This window comes from Aethalodelphis obliquidens, unplaced genomic scaffold (assembly GCF_003676395.1).
Source record: "Aethalodelphis obliquidens isolate GAN/ISIS:26980383/991018 unplaced genomic scaffold, ASM367639v1 scaffold36, whole genome shotgun sequence".
Classification (NCBI taxonomy): domain Eukaryota; kingdom Metazoa; phylum Chordata; class Mammalia; order Artiodactyla; family Delphinidae; genus Aethalodelphis; species Aethalodelphis obliquidens.
In genome coordinates this window covers 14,682,624-14,707,623 of record NW_020837980.1, presented here as the reverse complement: position 1 = coordinate 14,707,623, position 25,000 = coordinate 14,682,624, and positions in this window count along the sequence as shown.

The following is a 25,000-nucleotide window of genomic DNA, read 5'->3' as shown; positions in this document are numbered from 1 at the left end:
CAACAAAAAAAATGATGCCTTCTTTAGCAATACATGTTCACCACAATCCAGTATAAGAAAATACTGAGTTGGATACCAAGAAAAGCACACACAAATATCAAAATATAAACAGAAAATAAATAGAAACATTTTTTAGAATATATTTATCTTACTTATCTATATTAACAAAATTTTTATCATTTCTTTTGATTCCTTACTGAAGCAATGAACTGTATTTATTTTACTACCTTTATGTAAATATTTTAACTATCATAAGAGTAGAGGATAAACATTTTAATTTTGGTTTTCCATTTTTCTTCTCTGATTGCTTATTGGAAAATAAATATGAAGGTAAAATACATGTATGCATGTGATTAGACATGTGAAATTTCTACCTGTTAAGTCTGCAGCAAATAGCGTGTAACCTCCAGTAATGAACATGCTGTGTGTAACTGTTAATATTTTAGATTTCTTCCTTATAGAATAAAACAACTTCATTGTTTCCTCATAAGTTTTAAGTAACAAACAATGGGTTTGTGTAAAAATTAGAGTTTAGACCCCACACATATCTGCATGTTTGTACATAAGTATTTAATAAGGATCCTTCTAGGAATTCCTATTGAAACCCAATCTCTCTGCACAAAGAGATAGGTTAAAATATTGAAGATGTATATTCCTGTCTACTTTCTTGGGTTTTGAGTGTGGTACAAAGTATGCTGAGTTGACTCAATACCTTAAACATGGGAAAGGGAAATAATTGTAAAGAATTGCTATGTTTCAATAGATTGCAGGGATATGTACAATATTTCCTCCAAAAGAAGGAATGCATATGTGTAAGAAAGCATCAGTAAGAGAGAACATACTTACAGGTCACTAAAAAATTAATTCTGTCAGTGCTTTCTATAGAAGATCAAATGGCTTACCACTAAAAATATTTTGTAGTTTTCTACAGTTATATTATGTCTCAGTTCTGCCTCTGGAGTGATTTCAGTCTCCAGAGTAAATGACTGTACATTTTATAAGATTATTGCTACCACTAGGATTGTTCCTTTGTGTTTGACATAATGAAAGGGGCATTGCCCTCAGAAAGTAACTGTGAAAATGTACTTACGTCAGTGCCAATTGTTCAGTTTTCTCTCGCATTGTTCTACCACTTTATCTAGATTCCGCCTTCACAAAGAAGGTTTCTAGGGTCAGGGACACAGACTTGGAAAACTTGGATGGGGGGTGTGGTCACAAAAGCTCTGAAGGGTGAAGTGTATGCTTAATAGGGCAAGTTGAGATGGCTGCATGCATCCATGAAGGAATGGGGAGATGGGTTCAGGACTGCACCGTGGTAGCTAAAGGCTACACAGTTAGTGAAGAAAGAGAAATGAAGCATAGTAATAATATATGGAGTGTTTTTTTTATGGCCCCTGGCGGGGAGAGAGTATAGAACAAAATGAATTTTCTTAGAGAGAAACATGGTGTAACACCTGTGTGATGATGATTTGACTGTATTAGCTTCAGTTCCCCCAAAAGCTCAGTCTGATTTATTTCCAGGTGTACAGATAACCCCCCCTTTTCAAAAGTTCACTTTATACCACATCTCTTTTATGAAAGACCCGCATTAGTACCTGTTTTCACTAACTGAAGAGGATTTTTGCTTTTATGAAGAAAGGTGAAAAGCAAAAGTAGCATGCAGCGTTTGTTTTGTACGGAGCTGTGGCGGCAGTGCACACCCCTAGCAGTGGAAGTGATGCCTCCAGGCTCCTTTCCAGGAAATGCACTCAGTATCAAGCTGCCATAGCTTTGAGCTGTGTCTCAATTTATTTGAGCTTTATCTCAATTTATTTTGTGCACCCCTTAGCAAGACGTATCCTAAGGTAATTGTTCACTCTATGCCATTTTGGCTTACAAGTATTGTAGGAATGCCCTACTTTCAAATATTGGGGGAAACCTGTATTTGGATGGTAACTCCAAAGAGCAGGGGTAAATATCATAAGAGAGAAAGGCAAGTGAAGTTTCATCGAAGTGACAAGTGTGGGCAACTGAAGCCTTGAGACCATGCTAAGAAGAGTGCAGAATGCCTTTCAAAATCGTCATCCCAAAAGATGGGACGAAGAGATAATTATTTGTCTATATGAGTTCACCACTGGTTGAAAGTAATCTCATTAGTTCTCTTATACTTCTAAGCTGTTCATGTGTAGGTAAAGGGAGTGGGATGCAGAAAGCTAAGATGCCAACAGTTGATGTAAAACAATGTCAGTGAAAGTTGAGTTAAAACCTGCACAGGAGTGTCCAGGCTTGGTTGAAATTAGAGGTGAGGCCAAGATATTGGCCAGAGCAGTAGATACAGCCGATACGGTGGTGATCACAGTGGCTTATTGGTGTTTGGTGTGTAGGGTCCAGGAAACTTGAGGCCGTGATTCAACTTCTCAGAACCTCTGGCAAATGTCTTATATACCCCCTGGGGCTTTACAAAAAGTAGCTCTTTGGTGGCAGATGCATGAATCTGACCACCAATTTGTTTCTGTATATTTCTATCAAGGTTTAGAAATAGGCAAATGATTGCTTTGTGAAAATGACTCAATGTTTCATTCCAAATTAACCTTAAAGGAAGTTTGTTTATTTTTGAAGGATGTTTTCTTAAATACTCATATCTCAAGTTTCCTAAGTTTAAGGTTTGTGAATAAAGCTACTGACATTTTGTGAGAGTTAAATGACTGACTCCTGAACATTTTATAAAGCAACTATTTTCACCAAATTTTTGATATATTACTATTTAACTATAAGATTGAAATCTCAGAATAATCTCATGCCTGGGAGATTCCCATAAGAAGTTATATATTCGATGTCTCTCTAGTAGGCTACTTTGATCTTTCATGTTTCAAACTACAGTCCTTTTCTATCATTAGATTTTAAAGTTTTCAAAAATCTAGGGAGAAGGGGTTTTCTTTCTCATCCTCTCTTACATTACCTCTGGGCTGAGGAAGAAAGTGTGTAAAACAAAAGATTTTTGTCTGCCTTGAACCCAAAAGAAGTTCAAATGGAAGCCTCAAGTGCAATGACCTTAATGACTATTGCTCTTTTATCATAACTGTATGCTTAATTGTTCACAGAATATTTAGTTCAGCTGGGCACAATTTGAAACTTCAGAGGGAAGACCTCTCTCTGTAGGGTAACTTACCTTTCCCAGGGAGGGGGGTAATTCTTTTGTGCCTAAGGTTTAAGTAGATTGCAAGGGGAAAAAGCAATATTTGAGAATAATGTGTGGATGACCAAAATAGTGGTATGTAGTAAAAATAGTACCCTCTAGCTTGTCCACATGAATCTGAATAAAACTTTTCTTATTAATTAATCTGCCCAAGTCATTGCAAACCTAGTTATCAAACATATTGAAATGCCAATAAAAGATGATATTTATATAACTTTTCGACAAATTGAAGCAGTAAATACGACCATGTTATTACATTAGCACAATGTTGGATGTGTCTGTTTGTGTGTATATACATATAGGAGCCAACTACCAGCTAGCAAGAGCCTATTGTTAAGTTTTCAGAAATTTTGTGAGCTGGTTGTTAAACTCAGTCATAATAAAAAATTAAATTATATAAGATCATAATTAAATAAATTACATTAAAACAAAGGTAATTATAAAACTTGAAAATTCAACACTTCCTACATATTTTTCTACATTTTATTATTATCTGTGCTCTTGAAGTTTACTGGATATACTATGCAATGGTATGGTACATCTCTTCTTAACTCCACCTTCAGTAATGTCAAGTTGTTAACTTAAAATAGACATGATGTGCGTACTTATACCATGGAAATAAAAGCCTAGGCTCTTGCTAAGTGAGCCTAGACTACTTTTCAGATCTCCAGTATAAATTTGCACCCTTAGAATACTTGTGGATTATTGAACATAATTTCATATATTATGAATATAATTTCACAATTATTGCACCATTGTCTTAACTACACTTTTAATATGTGAACTCTGTGAAGACAAGGTTTATGTAAAACATTTTTAAAGTAATGATATACTTCAAATATGTAAGAAATATTATATTCGTTCTTGTATCTACAATATAAATCATTTTCTTTCACCTCCTTTCCCTCTGTCCCTTCTTTTCTGCCTTCCAAAATGAAAAAAAATAAGATTCTCATTTTTAACCAAAATGAACATATTGCTGCCATCAGATGGATAGTAATACAGTTGACTCTTGAACAATGCAGGGGTTAGGGGCACCAACCCCCTGCACAGTTGAAAATGCAGGTATAACTTTTGATTCCCCTCCAAACTTAACTACTAATAGTCTACTGTTGACCAGAAGTCTTATCAGTACCATGAACAGTCAAGTAACTCATATTTTATATATTATGTGTGTTATATACTATATTCTCAAAACAAAGTAAGGTAGAGAGTAAAAAGTAAATGATATTAAGAAAATCATAAAAGAAAATACATTTACTTTACTGTACTGTGCTTATCAATACTCCAAGTTTACATAATTTGTTTACAACTTTATTCTGTTAGTACCTGCATCAATATTGTCTTCTATGATACGAAACACTGTACATGTTATATGTGTTACTAACACTAGACATCAAAAATAAAAAGATAATATGAAAAAGAAATTTATTTACAGGTATCATGATTCATGTGCTGATAATGAAGAAGTAGAAATATGATTGTTTTGTGGTAGCCTAGTTTAACTGATGGCATCATGTATGATCTGTGTTTGGGTGCATACATTTGGATAAATTTTAACTTTTTATAATAGATTTGTATGTATTTTATGGTAGTAAATGATAAAATAGACTAGTATCTACATGTATTTTATGTATTCATGACATATCTAACTTTTTCTGTTTTTCAGTATTTCTAGCCTACTCAGTTTGTCTGTGAGCTTTGTCAAATTGTAGCAAATCTCCAGAAACTTTTTCAGTATATTTATTGAAAAATATCCACATAGAAGTAGACCTGCGCAGTTCAAATCCATGTTGTTCAAGGGTTGAATATACTACTGAATACCTCTGAATTAGGGTTTGGCAAACTAAAGTCTGTGGGCCAAATCTGTTTTTGTAGATAAGTTTGGTTTTGTTTATTTTTAATAGATCTTTATTGGAGTATAATTGCTTTACAATACTGTGTTAGTTTCTGTTGCACAACAACGCTAATCAGCCATATGCATATACATGTCCCCATATCCCCTCCGTCTTCAGCCTCCCTCCCATCCTCCCTATCCCAACCCTCTAGGTCATTGCAAAGCACCGAGCTGATCTCCCTGTGCTACGCTGCTTCTTCCCACCAGCCAACTATTTTACATTCGGTAGTGTATGTATGTCGATGCTACTCTCACTTCGCTCCAGCTTCCCCTTCCCACCCCTTGTCCTCAAGTCCATTCTCTGTCTGCCTCTTTATTCCTGCCCTGCAACTAGCTTCATCAGTACCAATTTTTTTTTTTTTTTAGATTCCATATATATGCGTTAGCATACGGTTTTTGCTTTTCTCTTTCTGACTTACTTCACTCTGTATGACAGACTCTAGGTCCATCCACCTCACTACAAATAACTCAGTTTTGTTTCTTTTTATGGCTGAATAATATTCCATTGTATATATGTGCCACATCTTCTTTATCCATTCATCTGTCGATGGTCATTTAGGTTGGTTCCATGTTCTGGCTATTGTAAATAGTGCTGCAATGAACATTGTGGTACATGACTCTTTTTGAATTATGGTTTTCTCAGGGTATATGCCCAGTAGTGGGAATGCAAATCAAAACTACAATGAGATATCACCTCACCTAGGTCAGAATGGCCATTATCAAAAAATCTAGAGGGCTTCCCTGGTGGCGCAGTGGTTGAGAGTCCGCCTGCCGATGCAGGGAACATGGGTTCGTGCCCCGATCCGGGAAGGTCCCACATGCCGCGCAGCGGCTGGGCCTGTGAGCCGTGGCTGCTGAGCCTGCGCGTCCGGAGCCTGTGCTCCGCAATGGGAGAAGCCACAACAGTGAAGAAGCCCGCGTACCACAAAAAAAAAAAAAAAAAAAAAAAAAAAAATCTAGAAAGAATAAATGCTGGCAAGGGTGTGGTGAAAAGGGTACCCTCCTGCACTGTTGATGGGAATGTAAATTGATACAACCACTATGAAAAACAGTTCCTTAAAAAACTAAAAATAGCACTATCATATGTAAATGAGTTTTATTGAAATAAGGTGGTACTTACTCTTTCACATGTTGTCTACAGCTGCTTTGGAGCTACAGCAGTGGCAGCCTTAGACTTGATAGCTGCAACAAAGATCTGATGGCCTACAAAGCCGAAATATCTACTATCTGACTCTTTAGAAAAATAGTTTGCTGACAACTGGTCTAAAGCAGGGTTGACGAGCTAACAACAACAACAACAAAACAATCGACTATCTCTAATATAGTGATTAGTAATATCTATGTTGGATGAAACAATAGGAAATAGGAATATTTGTACCAGATATTTGCCATCCTTGGTTTAAAAAGGACAGCTTTTCCTTAATAATCATCAAGGGAATCAAAAAGAATACATTAGTTCTTTTCCTTTTCCTTGAATCTTTGAAAGAGCTAAGCATAATCACAAATTTTAAAATAATACAATTAGAACAAAAGTTTTCAACATAGAGGTTCAATTTGTTGTATTTCTTATGATTTCTTAACTATTTTGAGACAGAGAAAATTTTTCTTTTTACTCTTAAGTTTGAAAAAAGCATCTTTCTAGTTGCTCTTTATAAAGATACGGCCTTATAAGTTAAAGAGCCAAACATCCCTTTCCTTATTGTGTCTGTCTGCTTCCTTAATTTCACTTTCTTTTGTTCCCCCTTATCACAGAGGCAGACATCAGAAGAAAACTGACAAGCTACATGATACAGTGGAATCAAGTATATGTTTTAAGCATCCTGCCTTTACTTCTTTAAAAGCACCTAGCATACTTAGGTAATCTTGAGAATGTGGGAAAAACAAACAAACAAACAAAAAAAAAACAGCATTAAATCAGGACATAAACCCCCATTCCTCTGTTAAAGACCTCCTGATTTTTTTTTTTATTCTCCATAATATCCTTTCTGTAGCTCTCCTTCAGCATTTCTTACCTATTGACTTATTGGACTAAGTACCATATTTTATATAGAGTTTTTACTCACCTTCTGGTTTCCCTAAAGGTAGACTAGAGTTAAAAGGCATTTCTACTTTTTTTCTAACTCAGTATACTAACCTGGACAGATTTCCATTTGTTTTTCCCATCTGTAAACTGTTACTAGACAGACTGGCAGTCAGGAGACCTGGATTTGAGAACAGGCTGTATTATTAATTCTTCATGTGACACTGACAGTTCTCTAAAATTTAGATTTCTTCATATTACAATGAGGAGGTTGGCTTACATGGCTCAATTTCTTCAGCCCTAAATCTACCCTTGCTTTGAATAATTCTCTTTATATATCTTTGTCTTTATATCCAAGTAGTTCCTGAAAGAGATACCAACCCATAGCAGCATGTGCTCTGTCAAAGGCATGGACTTTACATTGGTCAGGACTCACCTCCCCCACCAATTTATATGTAGTTTTAGCTTCAACCTAACCTCCAATTTTTATCCCTCCCTCCCTCCTTCCTTCCCTCTCTCACTCTTCCTCCTTCCTTTCCTTTCCTCCCTCCCTTCCTCTCTTCCTTCCAAACACACTTTGCATCAGATATTATTTGAGAACTGCATCCCACTCGATATTTTTATCAATCAGTTCTAACTCAGGTACATAGACCTTGCAGTTTAACGGGCTTAGGTTATAAAACTAACCCACTATATTAGAGCATAACTTTTGAGAGTACTCTTAAACAAAATTAAAAAGGGTTTTCAAAAAATAAAAATCCATTACCTTTTATGTTGCCAGATTCATCTCGAGAAATGGAGGCTATGTACTTTTAGAGGCATTCTTTTTTCTATTCACTGGTCAGTAGCTATAGAGTAACGTTAGTGCATGGATTTAGATGTGATTCCACACTGCCTTGCTGTCTATCCAGAAAGGCTTTCTGGTACATTGAAGTATGCTCAAGGAACGTCATCTCAATACTTCAAGGGGTTTTTCTTTACTAAAAAGGGCAATAGGGATCAACCCAATCCACTGAATTTGCATGTTTTCTCCTCACATTGCTGAAAACATCTTTTCAAACCAGCTTCAAACTAGAGCAATTAGGTGGGTAATTGCCCTAGTGTGAACTTAGCCTTAAAAGCTTATTCTATGAAACTAGAGTAATTAGACTTACCTCTTTAGTCTCTTTTTCCTCACCTCATTGTTCTCATGCATTAGGCTAATGTTGCTGTGCTTGGGTTCACTTCAATGCAAAGGAATGGAGGCTGGGTATGGGGGAATAGAAAGGCTTAAATGGATAGGAAACCCAGCAAATAAAACTGAAACCCAGCTTGTGACAGCAATCATGAAAAACGTTTGCATTCTAATAGGGCTTGTTAAACAGCATTTTAATTAATCTGAAATTTGCAACATACCTGCTTGTCACTATCTTTTGTAATGACTAGTTTATGTTCCTAAAATAGATATACAAAATACTTCATGTTTTGCCAGGTTATTTAGCAACGCTTTGCTATATCAAATTAATCTTAGTTGCTAACAGGATAACAGTTTTAGTTGTTTTTTCTTCTCTTTGTCATATTACAATCATTATCCAAAGGGAACATACCAGGTCAAGTGTTAACAATATGTGCAGTTGCAAAAATAAAAGTTAAGATTTGCCATCTGTTCAAAAATGATGCTATTACATTACATATTTTTCAAAAAAATTCCCTTTAATCCTAATACATTTTGATGTTTCAGTTTTTAAAGGCTATAGATATATTTTTGTGAAACAAAAGTATACAAATAAATAATTACAATTAAAATGTTGTAGGGCAGGGCTTCCCTGGTGGCGCAGTGGTTGAGTCCGCCTGCCGATGCAGGGGACACAGGTTCGTGCCCCGGTCCGGGAAGATCCCACATGCCGCGGAGCGGCTGGGCCAGTGAGCCATGGTCGCTGAGCCTGCGCGTCCGGAGCCTGTGCTCCGCAACGGGAGAGGCCACAACAGTGAGAGGCCCGTGTACCGCAAAAAAAAAAAAAAAAAAAAAAAAAAAAAAGTTGTAGGGCAATACAGTGTCCCTTTTTGTCAATGTTTGAAACAGATAAATTAAAGTGTAATTTCTTGGAATGTGTTCCATGGATATAAATTTAGAGCTGGGCATGGCAAGTGTAATCTAATACTCATTAAATATTTGTTCAGTTCAGTAGATTGTAAGATTAAAACCTACAATATTGTTTGCATATCTACATTCAAAGTGTTGATCAGAAGTGCTACATGGGCCCCGATTCTCAGGTCTTACCCCATAGACCTCCATCCTGCTCCACATTCTAGGTAAGATGCAGTGACTTTGAGACTTTGAGATTTGCTGCCCCAGTTGACTGATGGTCATATATATGTAACTGGGTCTCGTACATGTAATGGGGCCCTCTTTTTCAGCTCAGGTCTGCATGTTGCCCTTTGATTAGTCCATTCTTTTGCAGCATTGCCTTTGTTGTTCACCTGTATACATTTTTCTTTGGCAATACTAGTGATGTTGCGTGGTTTATTTCAGTTTCTACCCCTTCAAGAACTGACCATGACATACAAAGGAAATGCTAAACAAATGTGACATTAAACCTTTATATTCAAGGGTGTCTTTTTATCTTCTTAAAAACTGGAAGTTTTGAGAGGAGAGCATACGTGAGTTTAGTTTATTGATTACAGTGGAAGGAAATGTCTCAGGTCCTTTTCTTTCAGCTCTGTGTCCTGAGCTCAACCATGGCTGTACTGTTAGGGGAGGTCATCCCACTCCTGAATGAACAGGTTAGCTTTTCATAGGAGGAATACATGCATTTTCCACAACCAAATTTTCCTATAATTAACAAAGCTATGAGGTAGATAGATACTGATTAAATTTCAGGCCCCTTTCTATCAACTCCAGTGGGAGTTGGCATGGGCTAGAGAAAAAAATTTGGACTATGAGGTCAGACAGATCTGAAACTTGCCTTTGCCACTTATTGGCTTCACAGGTTTGAATCACATTTTTCCCCTCTACATAATGATGTCAATAATATATTTTTCCTAAGACTGTGGTGAAGATTAAATGAGATGTTATGCAAAGCCTATTAAGTAACAGAGTAGTAATTAAATTTATCATCCTTCACATACTAGGAGCAATCCCCTGGGTGTAAAATCCCTGAAGGCCTGGACATTGTAATTTGTAGACTTGATACCGAGAAGGACCCTGTGGGGCTCCTGGGCACAAAAGCCTTTCTGTGTCCCCACTTCTTGATTACAGGAAATAGACTTCATTCAGCCTCCATGACCTTCCTTGGGTTCCAACAAGCAGGTTCAAACTGTTGCTAATTATGGAAGGGAGGAGATGCAGAGACAAGGGAGGAACAGTCAAAAGAAACAATAGTGAGGCCTTGGGGCAAGGTTCTGCCCATCAAGAGATATACGTAACAATACTTTTGAGCTGTTCTTACAGATATTAAAACTCCCACCAGGTGGGAGAAATGAATGCGTATGCTGTCCACAAGCACATAGACCCCAGACTGGTTGGAACCAGAAGGTTGATGATGCCGACTCCCACTTACCTCACCACCAACCAATCAGAAGAATGTCCATGAGCAGATCATGCCCTCTTTGAACCATTACTATAAAACTTCTCACTACTCTTTCCAGGTTGAGACACACAGTTGTGAGGGCATTAGCCCTCTGTGGCTCCCTTTGCCTAGCAAAGCAATAAAGCTATTCTTTTCTACTTCACCCAAAACTCTGTCTCCGAGATTTAATTTGGTGTTGGGGTACAGAGGCTGGATTTGGCTTCAGAATCTTTGAGGCCCATCACTGTGCCTGAAAGACAGCAAGTACTCATACATTTTGCTGAGGGAATGCATAAATGGGTGAGAAAATGACTGTATGAATAAATGCTTAGAATGCAGAAGCTTGTAAAACCCTACAGTAGGTCAATAAATACATAGAGTTTCCACTCTTCAATGTCCATTATCTACTCAATGTATGAGCAAATAGCTACTGTCATATGGAGGTAAATTAGAACACAAAGGTTCTTGGAAAAGGACCCAAGAAGCCTGACTCTACCACTAACCAGTTGAGAGAACTTGAAACAAACTGAAATCTATCTAGGATTTAAATTTCTCATCCCTAAAATAAGAACTTTGGGTAAAATGATGTTTAGCATGCCACCTACCTTTCCTTTCTAGAGTTTCACGAAGTCCATCACTTTGAAGGATGCCAAAGTTTACAGTGAGAAAGTACATCAGCAACTCCAGGGGAAATGAATCCCAATTCTCCTCCCTCCTAATCTTGGCTCTCCAGTCTCAACTTCTTTCATGAACAGATTTCAGCAAACATTTCACAAGATAAACAAACAAGTAGGAAGACAGAGACATTTTACATATGGATTTAGTTTTCAAAAAAAATACTGGAAGAAATATAGTAGAATATGCTTAATTAGCACAGATTCTGAAAGAAATAAATGTGTTAATAACTCCTCTTCACTATCAGAAGGTCATACACATATATACAACCTACAAACTAGAAATTAGAGATATTTTGCCATGTAGCTCCTCTTCTGAAAAACTCTTCTAAGCTTCTAAAAAAATTTGCAGGAGATGTATATATTGAGATGTAAGTGCCCTGGTGTTCTGTTCTTATTAGAAGCTTGAGAATTATTCTGATATGTAGTGTTTTGAGCTTTAAAAAAAAAGATGTTTACTGTATGTCATGCCTCTCTTTCAGGATCTAATTACTCAATTACTCTTTCTCAGAATACTGACTTCTTGGTTTTATTTTTGGTGTATTGCTCATGTGATGATGTTACTGAGGAATCAGAGCTTCAAGGACTTTAACTTTTTCATCCAAAGTAAGATAACCTAATTTAGCAGCTGTAGTAGAACAGGAAAGCAGCATGATGCCAAAAAAAAGGTTACACAGTGGGAAGTTTGTGCTGGCAAATACCGATTCACACCTGTTTTAGGCCTATCGACAACATCAGGGGGGCTATTTAAATGGACTCTGTGTGCAATTTATCCATTGTTTGGAGTCATTGAAATGAACTACATTGATTCTTCTCCTTGGCAATTATTCCAATTAAGTGGATGCACCATTTATCAGGGTGCTGATTAAGTGGGTTTAGTAGCAGGCACCAAAGAAAGACTGTGAAGAAATCTATGAAAGTGATATTCACACTTTCTAAGGTTCCTCACACACTCACTAATGTTTAATGTTATAAAGTTTGCAACATAGAACATTCTACAGAAAAATGCTGCAGAGAGTAGGGTTAAGGAGATGATTAAATGTTCCAAGTAAGTACATCAAGATTTCAACTGTCAGCACAAAGAAAGAGAATTTGGGGTTGAAACAACCTGCTGTTCTTGGTATTGACTACTTAAATCTGAAATGTTCTAATGTAACAAGCTTTTTCTCTGAGAAAGGGTCAAATTTTCTCTAGACAACTAACTTAAATTTATTTGCAGAGTACATAAAGACTGCCTACCACAAATCAACATCACATGTTAATGATCTAAAAAGAGAAAACACATTTGTTGCTACACAATTTGACATTCAGGTTGATCAGACTATTAGATTCTGTTTCATGTTAATGTTAATTTTAAATAACACAAATTTTAGGGCTTTCCTGGTAGCACAGTGATTAAGAATCCACCTGCCAATGCAGGGGATATGGGTTCAAACCCTGGTCCTGGAAGATCCCACATGCCACAGAGCAACTAAGCCCGTACGCCACAATTGCTGAGCCTGCACTCTAGAGTCCGCGAGCCACAACTACTGAGCCTGCACACCTAGAGCCCGTGCTCCACAAGAAGAGAAGCCACCGCAATGAGAAGTCCATGCACTACAACAAAGAGTAGCTCCCGCTTGCCACAGCTAGAGAAAGCCCGCACACAGCAACAAAGACCCAACAGAGCCAAAAATAAATAAAATTAAAATAAATTTAAAAATAAATAATGCAAATTTTAATTTTTATGGCAAGTATTTTAAAGGCCAAATATATTCTATCATATATCTGATTTCCCAGGATATTTCTATTGAAAATTGAACATGTAATGACACATTTCTTATAAATAAATCAATGAGTTTTTAAAAACAGCTGAAAAAATAATAGTGAGTACAAATACATGGAAACTGAACTAAATTAAGAAATATAAAATAAAGATAATATTTTCAAACAAGGAGTTTAATTTGTTTGTTTTTTTTAACTATATTATTGACTCACAACTGATTTTGACAACATATCTGAATTTTTATTACCTTTTCTACTGGACATGAGCTATACAGTCTTTGGTAGATTAGTACTATTAAAAATTTGATAAAATGAAACATATTAAAGAACACTTTTTTAAAAAGAAGTTTAGACCTCCCCCTCCAAATTTGGTTCTAAAATAGTAAACAAAAAGAAATTTGAAATACAAATAACAGCATGTTAAATAATCAATCACTTCTATGATAACCTTTAGGCCAGGTAAGTTGAAATAACAAGTCCAGGGTCACAGAGATCTAAACCTAAGCAACCATATGAAAAGATTTTAAGATTATCCTTTCTCCAATCTGCTTCCTCTGGCAACTGCCTGCTATTATTTTCTAGAAGTATATTTAGGAGCAAGTTTTCTGTTCATTGTCCAAAACTCTGAGGTGGCAAGAGTTTACCCTATTTGCAAGCTGACACGTTAGCCTGCCCAGTTTCATGGATGTTAGTAAAAGACACAAATATCCTGGGTCAGAGTCAGAGGACAACTTCCTACTCATAATAATAGCAATAGCCAGACTACCACATTTTCATACTGATTCCCTGAACCCTAATTCCTACAGGGCAGCATGAATAGAGCCAGGTAATAAATGCACTCATAAATAAGGTTAAAGAGAGGAGCCTGTTTTCAGGGCACCTGAAGCTTTTATATTGGGTTGGCCAAAAAGTGCCTTTGGTTTTTATGTAAAAATAAAGGACACATTTTTCATTTTCACCAAAAACTTTATTGAACAACGTATTCACCCTTTTGTTCCACCAGTTTCTGTCATTTTTCAGGCTACTTCATAATTCTTTCTTTCCAAAACTTTTTATCTTTTTGAGCAAAGAACCGTTCCAGGTGCCTTTTACAGTTTTCCAGGGAATTGAAATTTTTTCCATGAAGAGAATTTTGTAAAGAACTTAAACAATAGAAATCCAAAGGTGCAATGTCTGGTGAATACAGTGGATGAATCAGAACTCCTCAGCCACGCTGTAACAGTTTTTGCCTGGTCACTAAAGAAACATGTGGTCTTGTGTTATCCTAATGGAAGGTTATGTGTTTTCCGGTGACTAATTCTGGATGCTTTTTGTCGAGTGCTGCTTTCAGTTGGTCTAATTGGGAGCAGTACTTTTTGGAATTGTTTGGTTTTCCAGAAGGAGGTCATGATAGAGGACTTCCTTCCAATCCCACCATACACACACACGGCTACACAAAAATTCATCAATTTTTATGTCTTTTTTTAAATGTACGCTGATATGACAGCTGTCACATACAATCTAACAAAATTGTTACGAATGAAGTTAAAGACAACTGAGTGCTACTAGAGTCATTTTATGGAAAAAAACAAATGAACATTTAGGCTCACCCAATAGTAGACAGCAAATATGCCTGATTATTGCCCCAGAGGCAGATGTTGTTGCAGTCTTCCATGGTTGTTCACTATACAATTACACCTGAAACATAGTCAAGAGGAAAGGGCAGTCAGTGTCTTTGCTCATAACATTTGCAGAAACACAAGGAACACATAATTGTCGCTCAACATTCACTATTGCAAATGAAAGCAAGTGACTTGGTTACAGGCAAAATCTTTAATCTTCTCTAATTTGTTACTTTTGAAAAATTATATGCAATCATCAGGATTCTCATTATCAATGCATTATTTGTTGTACATCTTAGAATAAGTACTCACATAGAGTATGCCAGAGCTTAATAATTGGAAATTGCTGTCATGGGACACATGCTATGCTTTTCTGTGGACTCTTTCATATGCAAAGTTGACTTCCATCCCTGGAGATTGAGTAAATTGTAACATATATGAGAATCCTTGAGTTTAATACCATGTTTAGATAGCAATCATTTCCTTTTTCACAAGAGTTGATTTAATGAGTTTTATCACACCTGTCAATCAGTTCCAACCACTAGCCAATTAGGTAGCAAGCTAATGTACCAAAATCAAAAGAAAATAATGATCAACTTGACTTGACTGACTTGATTTTACTCTCTTCACTTTCATTGAAAATGTTTTAGGCATTATAATTAGCCAAATAACCAACCTCACCATAGTTCCCTCTATGGAAATAATTAGGGGCCACCATGGAAAGGATGATGAGCTAAAAAGAACATGGATTTTTGGAGAAAGACTGACCAAAATTTGATTCCCAGCTCTGACAAGTAGTTGCATAATGTTAGGTAATATATTACAGAATTATCTGAGATTAATTTTCCTCAATCAGAACAACTGGAGGATGCTACAAAAATATTTAAAGAATATTTGCAAAGCACCTGACACTTTGATAGCTAACAGCTAAGTTTCTCTAATTTTTATTTCTTTGTCTATGAGATGGTTTCGACACCTTAATTCACTCATGATCTACCTGTTTTCTACCTATTATTATAAGTATCCAGTCTTTTTGCTTTGGTTTTTACCTTTCTATAAAGCTGTTTTATGCTACTTTGGTAATTCACATACATGGAACCAATTTGCTTCTTGAAAATCTTGCAACTTATTTGTCACACAACAAACACAGAACTGTGAATAAATGTGATTGATGATGAGAGAAACCCCGAAGGAGAAGGGAAAAGAACTTTAAAGCCAGAAAATAGAACTAAAATTACATAGAAAGAACAAAGAAAGAGCAAAAAAGTGAGAATAGAAATGAGAAAAATTAGAAGAGAGGAAGAGGTAGACCTCCCCAGAGAACAGAGCATAGAGATTGTATAGAGGAAATGACACTGGACTAAAATCTTGTCTTGGATCCCATTTTTCCCCAAGTGATCCTGCAAGGATCTTCTCAATTTAAAGGAACAAAGTGTGGGTGATATTAGAGGGCCTCCTAAGATCATTTTTAAGACTAAATAACTTCATGATTTTTAAAAACGTGTATTACCACTGGAGTCTTAAGAGCAAAATCTGAAACACAGTGGAAGGAAAAGGTTTACAACATTTGAGCACCCATAAACTATATCATTGCTGGAATTTACAGCTTAACTAAGAAGTTTGCAGTTACAGTGCTAATAAGGCAGGTGTATTTTCAATTTAAAGGGACACTACTCAAAGCATATTTATCAGCTTGAATAAGAATTATCCAAGCACCTATGAGATCTTGCCAGATAGCTAGAGCAAACTTCAAGGAAAGTACTTGGTAAAATACATATTCAAGACCATTGCAGCCATCACAGAAGTTCTTAGATCAAATCATAGCTCAACGGAGATTTCTGTTGGATAGTTAATTGAGAAAGCAATTTAAGTGATTATTCAGTAGGTTTACAAATATGACTAAATACAGAACAGGAACTATAAATACTTGGGGAAATAAGGTGGATAATAAAGAAATCAGTAAGTAAAATTATCTGGTAATGATTATATACAGTACTATTTCCTTTTCTGAAAGCTAAAAGTTACAGAATTAAAAATCAGATCAAAAAAGATTACATCATTTATGTAGATTGACATTTTTCTCCCAAATTTCTACTGAATAGGAGTTTTAAGACTCATTAAATTGAAAGGGAAGATTTAAAATTTTAATTTTTAAAACGCAAATCTCAGTGCTTATAGTGTGTCATACATTATCATCACTTGAATGTTAAGAAACAGATTTTTGTCTGTTTCATTCTATATTCTAGAATTAATTCATGCTATATTCTCAGTGTCTGGAATTGTACACATAATAGAAGTTTGTAAACTTTGCTAAATGAATAATTTATAAAAATCTTATGAAATTTATTAATACTCATTTTATAGCAAAGAAAACTGAGATACAGAAAGCTTAAGTAATTTGTTGAACATTATTCTGTAATTAATTGCAAAGTTGCAATTTGGATTTAGATTTCTCTTGCTCCAAAGTATTTTCTCTTTTCTTTATACACGGGGATCTTCTGAGAAACTTAGCTTGCAAAAGTACTGATAACAAAAATAAATATCACATCATATACTAAACATCTCATGCACTGGGTACTGTGTTAAGTGTATTGCATGAATTAATTTATTTAATCTTTATGGTAAGCATGTGAAATAGTGCTATCTTGGTTAAGAATTCAGGATCTAGAACCAGGCAGCCTGGATCCAAATGCTGGCTTTTCTACTTACTATCCATGAGACTTCTGGTGAGTTATTTAAATTCTTCATACTTTAGTTTCCTCATAGTGAAGCTATAAAGGATTACATTAGTCAAAATATGTAGAAAACACGACATAGTATCTGACACTTGGTAATAAATTTTAGTTTATGCTTGAGGATGTTGAGGTGCAGATAAATTGATTTCCTTTGGTTGAAGTTTGGGGATGCAAATAATAAAGAATGGATAACATATTTTTTTTTTCTGCCTGAATTCTGACACAATTGAGAAGTAACAATAAAAAGTATAGAGTGATTTGGCATCTTTCATAAAATCTAAGATAATGTGTTAAACTTCATGCCAATTTCAGAGTGATGTCATCAAGATGGTGACATAGGTTACTCCTGACTTTAGTCCCTCTCAAAAGACTAACTAGCAACTATCCATAGACAAGACATCGTTGTGAAAATTCCAGAATCTGGGGTGAGGTTGAAATACCTCCCTGGACTACAGATACTCATAGAAGGGTAAGAGGAGATGCCACATTTTGAGTGCATTGCCCCACCAGTCTGACACAGTGCCTGACACCAAGAGGACCCCCTGGGGCCTGTGGTTTCTCCAATGGGGAATAAAAGAAACCCAAGGAGGATATCCAGCTTCCCCAATATTGCAGGAGGTTTTCCAGGAGGCCCTCTTGGGTCTCTGCTCATGAAGATCATTGGGGAAATCTGCTGGGCTTGACCACTGAGGATCAAATAGAAACAAAGAAATGGGGCAGGCCTTATAGCAACCAGTGCTCAGATCTTGACAGATTGCATGCTTCTTCACATCTGCACCCCAGTGAAAATGCCAGCCAGCAGTTCTGCCCATCTGCTGGTGGTCTTGTCTGGCCAGGGAACTCAGTGGGCAGTTCTGCCTGACTTGAAGTCCTCAGCCAAAGTGTTTACCAGCCTTGGAGACTGTTCTATGGCCCTGCTCAGGCATGGAAACAAATTTGCAGCCCCACCGAAATGCCCAGTATAGCCTTCAGTGCTGTCCAACCAGGAAGCCTGATCTGAGAATCCAGGCAGCCACTGAGCCCATACTATAGTTGCATATGGGCAGGAAGCCAAGGGGCACTCCTATACATCTTTTAGGTATAACCTCTGGTCCTGCCAAATCAAGGAGCCCTAAGAATGACCCTGGGAACCCAGCCTCTAGTACCTCCAAGTCAGAGCCCAGCCTACAGCCCCACCTGCCACAGAGACCAGCCTACTGTCCCATCCCACAACAGAGCCCAGACCATGACCTTACCTGATTACTGAATGCAGCTTCCCACCGGTGGGATCCACTGGCAGGGATCCCAGCCAGTGACCCCATCCAAATATTTAGCATAGCCTGAGGTCCCATTCCATGAGGGAACCTGGATAGTGGCCCTTCCCAGCTAAGGAGCACAGCCTCTTGACACCACCAACTGCAGGAAACAAAGGACCTTCCTCACCAAAGAGACCAGCCAGTGACTTTGCCCAACAGTGGAGCAGTGCCAGTGGTGCACAGGATCACAAAGCCCAGCCTGCAACTGTACCCGTCTTCAGGCTACAGCAATGTTACAACTGATGCCACAGGAATAAAAAGGATCACACAAGACTACTATGAACAAATATACAGCAACACATTAGATAACCTAGAATAAATAAATTTCTAGAAACATATAATCTACTAAGACTGAATCATGAAGAAATAGAAAATCTGAATAGACTAATGAGTAAGAGATTGAATCAGTAATCAGAAACCTCCCAAAACAGAAAATCCAAAAGCCAGATGGTTTCACTGGTGAATCCTATAAAACATTTAAAAAAGAATTAATACTAATTCTTCTCAAACCCTTCCAAAACTTTGAAGAGTAGGGAACACTTCCAAACTCATTTTATGAGGCTAGCATAATCTTCATACCAAAGCTAGAAAAGGACACTACAATAAAAGGAAACTATAGGCCAATATCCCTAATGAATATAGATGCAACGATTCTCAAGAAAATAGTAGCAAATCAAACTCAACATTACATTAAAAAGATCATACATCACGACAAAGTAGGTTTCATCCCTGGAATGCTGGGATAGTTCAACATATAGAAAGCAGTACATGTGATACACCACATCAACAGAATAAAAGATAAAAATCATCTGATTATCTCAATGGATGCAGAAAAATTATTTGACAAATTCAACATTTTTCATAATAAAACTATCAATAAATTCAGTATAGAAGAAACATACCTTAACATAATAAAGGCCATTTATGACAAGCCTACAGCTAATGTCATACAGAATGGTGAAAATTTAAAAGCTTTCCTCTAAAATCAAGGAAAACACAAGGGTGCACACTAATGTCACTACTCCTATGCAAAATAGTACTAGAAGTCCTAACCAGAGCAGTCAGGCAAGTAAAATAAATACAAGGTATTAAAATCAGAAAGGAAGAAGTAAAGTTGTTTTTGCTTGAAGGTGTCTTAATCTTATATATAGAAAATCCTAAAGACTCCACCAAAAAGCTGTTAGAACTAATAGATGAATTCAATAAATTTGCAGGATACAAACTCAACATACAAAGTCAATTGCATTTCTACATAATAAAAATGAGTTGTCTGAAAAAGAAATAAAGAAAACGGTCCCATTCATAATAACATCAAAAACAATGAAATATTTAGGAATAAGGAGGTAAATTTCAAGGGACCTAAAATATCTAAAACAATCTTCAAAAGAGACATATAATGTATTTCAGGACTCACATTTCCTGATTTCAAAACTTAGCACAAAGCCACAATAATTAAAACAGTGTGGTAATGACATAATGACAGACAAAGACTAATGAAATAAAAAAGAGATTCCAGAAATAAACCTCCATATATATGGTCAAGTTATTTTTGCCCAGACCATTCAATGAGGAAAGTACAGTCTTTTCAATAAATGATACTGGGAAAACTGGCTATCCACATACAAAGGATGAAATTAGATGCTTACCTAACATTAAATATACAAATAAATGTAAAATGGAACAAAGGTCTAAATGTAAGACCTAAAACTGTAAAGCAGTTTGAAGAAAACATAGGGCAAAATCTTCATGACATTGAACTTGGCAATGATTTTTTGTGTATGATACCAAAAGCATAGTCAAAAAAGGAAAAATATGTATATTGGCCTTCATGGAAATTTAAAATTTTTATGCATCAAAAGAAAATACTGACTGGGTGAAAAGGCAACCCACTGAATGGGAGAAAAATCTGGAAATCATTTATTTGACAAGGAATTAATATCCAGGATATATAGAGAACTTGGATTTTAAAGAAAAGCAATAGAGAAAATTTAGGGCATTTAGAGTTTGAGTGGCCAGCATTCTAACGAGAATGAAAATCATTAAAATCAGGCATACTTTTGTCCTGTTTTATCCTTTCTGGATATTTGCTGATTCACAATATGAAACACAGAGGTCTAGGAGAAATTAGTGACCTAGAATTTGTAGTAGTCTCACTGATCTGGGGGGAAAAAAACTGAAATTTAGGATCATCAAGGTACATAGGATTTGAGACACCAAGATCACAGAAAGAAAACACATTGAAATGTTGCCTGCATTCTATATGCAATTGTTTCATATGGCACTTGCTGGCTTCTCAGATAAACAGGTAAGTCAAAATGCATGAGCAAGAATGCTGAGCATGGAAAGTGGCAAGCTAAATGGAAAAACTCAATAGTCTCACAGTGCTTGGAGACAAAAATTGGAGACTGGGATTTTCCAAGGTGTTGTAGCCCTAGTAAATCCTTCTAGTTGAGAAAGTAGAAAGAACATGCCTAAAAATAAGAACAAATTTGAGACACACCAGCCTCAATTGTTTCAGCATGCTCTGTTAATTTGTTACATAATGTCCAAAAGAAACAAATTATTTGTTGGGGAATACCACAACATATGTAGCCTTATCATTTTTATATAAAATGATTACCATTCAAAAAAGATGACTAGGCTTGGCAAGAAACAGGATAAAATAAAAGCAAAAGAAAAACTAAACAATTCAAAAAAGAATGAAATAATACCATTTGCAGCAACATGGATGGACCTAGAGATTATATACTAAGTGAAGTAAGTCAGAAAAAGAAAGACAAATATCATATATCACATATATGTGGAGTCTAAAAAAGATGATACAAATGAATTATGTACAAAACAGAAATAGACCCACAGACATAGAAGACAAACTTATGGTTACCAAAGGGGAAAGGGGTTGGGGAGAGATAAATTAGGAGTTTGGGATTAACAGATATACATTACTATATATAAAATAGATAAACAATAAGGACCTATTATATAGCACAGGGAACTATACTCAATGTTTTGTAATAAGCTATAAGGGAAAAGAATCTGAAAAGAAATAAATACATATGTACCTACAACTGAATCACTTTGCTGTACATGTGAAACTAACACAACACTGTACAGCAACTACACTTCAATTTAAAAAAAAAAGAAAAGAAACAGATAAATCAGATATTGGTTTTTAAAATCACTCTAATTAATATGTTTAATACAATAAATTAAAATAAAGAGAATCTCATCAGAATCTTAAATCTACACAAAGAAGACACAGGCCTTGCAGGACATTTTTGGTCTTGTCCAAAATGTCCAGAAGACACTTCGTCCACAAAAAGGTCCTTGAGGGCTTCCCTGGTGGCGCAGTGGTTGAGAGTCCACCTGCCGATGCAGGGGACACGGGTTCGTGCCCCGGTCCAGGAAGATCTCACAGTGGAGTGGCTAAGCCCGTGAGCCATGGCTGCTGAGCCTGCGTGTCTGGAGCCTGTGCTCCGCAACAGGAGAGGCCACAACAGTGAGAGGCCCGCGTACCGCAAAAAAAAAAAAAAAAAGGTCCTTGAAATTTAGCCCTACTCAAAATGTCCATGAGCATGTTTGGTCCATGTTGAAAGGTTTTAGACAGGACCAAATTTCTGCTAATCAGACAAAGGTAATGCAAAATGTATCTTTTTTGTTTGTAAAAATAAAATAAACTTAAAAATTTAGTAAACAGATTTAGCAACAGATTTGACACAGCAAAACAATGGTTATTGAATTGAAAGATGAATCAATTAATATATCCTGGAAAATCATAGGTGAAAAAAATTGGAAAATACTAAAAAGAAGATAAATGACAAATAGGACATGATAACATTATTGAATATACCATGGGATTTCAGTTCTATTGGGAAAGACATAGCAAAATGGGGGCAAGAAACAATATTTCAACAGAAATTGACTAAAAAGTTTTCAAACTGATAAAAGATATCAAGTATGATGAATGCAAAGAAACATACGCATAGGCACAGAATAGCAAATTGACTACTAACCCCAGAGATAAAAAGATCAATGAAAAACAGAGAAAGAGATGCATAATATTTTTAGAGAAGCAGCAATATGATGGAGACCAGATTTTTCAAGAAAAAGATAATTTTAGTGAAAGTACAGCTTTAACATTCTGGTAAAATAACTGCCAACAAAAATCCACTTTGGGGTTTTTATCTTCAAAAAAGAAAGGTGAAAAATGTTCTCATGCAAATAAAATTGGTACAGATATAATTAGTTGCCCTAAGGCCCAAACTAAAAGAAATGCTAAAGAAAATTATTCAAGAGATTTAAAACTACATATATCAGTCAATAGGTTAAGTAGAAATAAACCTAATTCAAATAAACTCAGTTATCTAAATAGAGACAATATTTGTAAGACTTAAAAAAAAAACGGACCACAATATCTGCTGTTTAAAAAAGGTAAACCATCAATATAAAGACATTGAAAGTTTATAAGTAAAGAATGGGAAAAATATATCATGCAAAAACTAACCAAAAGGGTACATCAATAGTCTATTTAGACATGAATTTAAAGAATGTATAGAAGATCTCAAAAATATATTAAAATGTTGAGTACATGAGTGGACATGTACTCAACGAGCTCAGAAATGCTATAAAACAAGTCTAAATAAATTTCAAAGAACTGAAATAATGCAGAGAACTTTTTCTAAACACAATTGTATTAATTTAGAAATCAATAGCAAACTAATACATAGATATTTTTCAAACATTTCAAGTAAGGAATAGGTTACAAAAGAAATCAAAAGAAAAATTAGAAAATATTTTAAACTGAATGAAAATAAAGTCATAGGTATTAAAATGTGTGGGATGCAACTAAAACAGCAGTGAGAGGCAAAGTTAAAAGTACAAATGTTTCAGGGCTTCCCTGGTGGCACAGTGGTTGAGAGTCCGCCTGCCGAGGCAGGGGACATGGGTTTGTGCTCCGGTCCGGGAAGATCCCACAGGCCGTGGAGTGGCTAGGCCCGTGAGACATGGCCGCTGAGCCTGCATGTCCGGAGCCTGTGCTCTGCAACGGGAGAGGCCACAACAGTGAGAGGCCCGTGTACCGCAAAAAAAAAAAAAAAAAAGTACAAATGTTTCTACTAGCAAAGTCAATGATTCCAGTTTTTAACCTTAAGAAGTTACAAAAGAGAATTCCCTGGTTGTCCAGTGGTTAGGGGTCCATGCTTCCACTGCAGGGGGCATGGGTTGGATCCCTGGTTGGGAAATTAAGATTCCACATGCTGCGCAGTGTAGCACCACCACCCCCCCCCCCAAAAAAAAGAAAGAAAGAAATTACAAAATAAGTAAAAATTAAAGTCATTAAAGAGAAAAAATGATGAAAATAAATTAGAAATTGAAGAAACAGTAGTCAACACATTCAAAAATTGGTTCTTTGAAAAGAGTAATAAAACTGATAAGCAGCTAGTACAACTAACTGATCAAGAAGAGACTGAAAACAAATTAATAATAAAAGAATTGAGAAAGACATTACTATAGATCCTATAGATTTCACAGGAAAAATAAATGAATACTATGAAAAAGTATATGCCAACACTTTTGATAAGTTAGAAAAAATAGGTAAGTTAAAAACACAATTAGCTAAACACAGAAGAAATAAAAATTTAAAAATATAATTAGTGCTGTGTCTACTTAAAAAATTGAAACCATATTAAGAAACTCTTTAACAAATAGAACTCCAGGTCTAATCATTTCAATAATGACTTCTATCAATGAGGAAGAAATAAGTATTTTCAGAATAAAGAAGAAAAGGGAATAAAAATAAGATTATCTAGGTAACCAGCATAACCTCATACTAAACTCTGTCTAAAGTATTGCAAGAAAAAAATAGTTTATACCAATATCACTCATAAGCATAGGTAAAAATATCCTTACCAAAATACAGTCTACTCTCATTATTTACAGGTTCCATATTTGTGAATTTGCCTACTGGCTAAAACTTATTTGTAACTTCAGATCAATATGTGAAGTGATTTCTAGGTTATTTGCAGACATGCATATGCACAGAGCAGCCAAAAATTGAGTCACCAGAAGAGCATGTTCCCAGATGATGTCAAATAAGGTGGCATTCTGCCTTCTTGTTTTGGCTTTCATACTTAAAAAACTGTCCTTTTCACAGTTCATTTAATCCTATGTTTTTCACATTCGTGTGCTTTTTGTTGGTGATTTTGCTGTTTAAAATAGCCCACAAGTGTAGTGCTGAATTGCTGTCTATGTTCTTAAGTGAACGGAAGCTGTGATATGCCCTCAGGAGAAAAA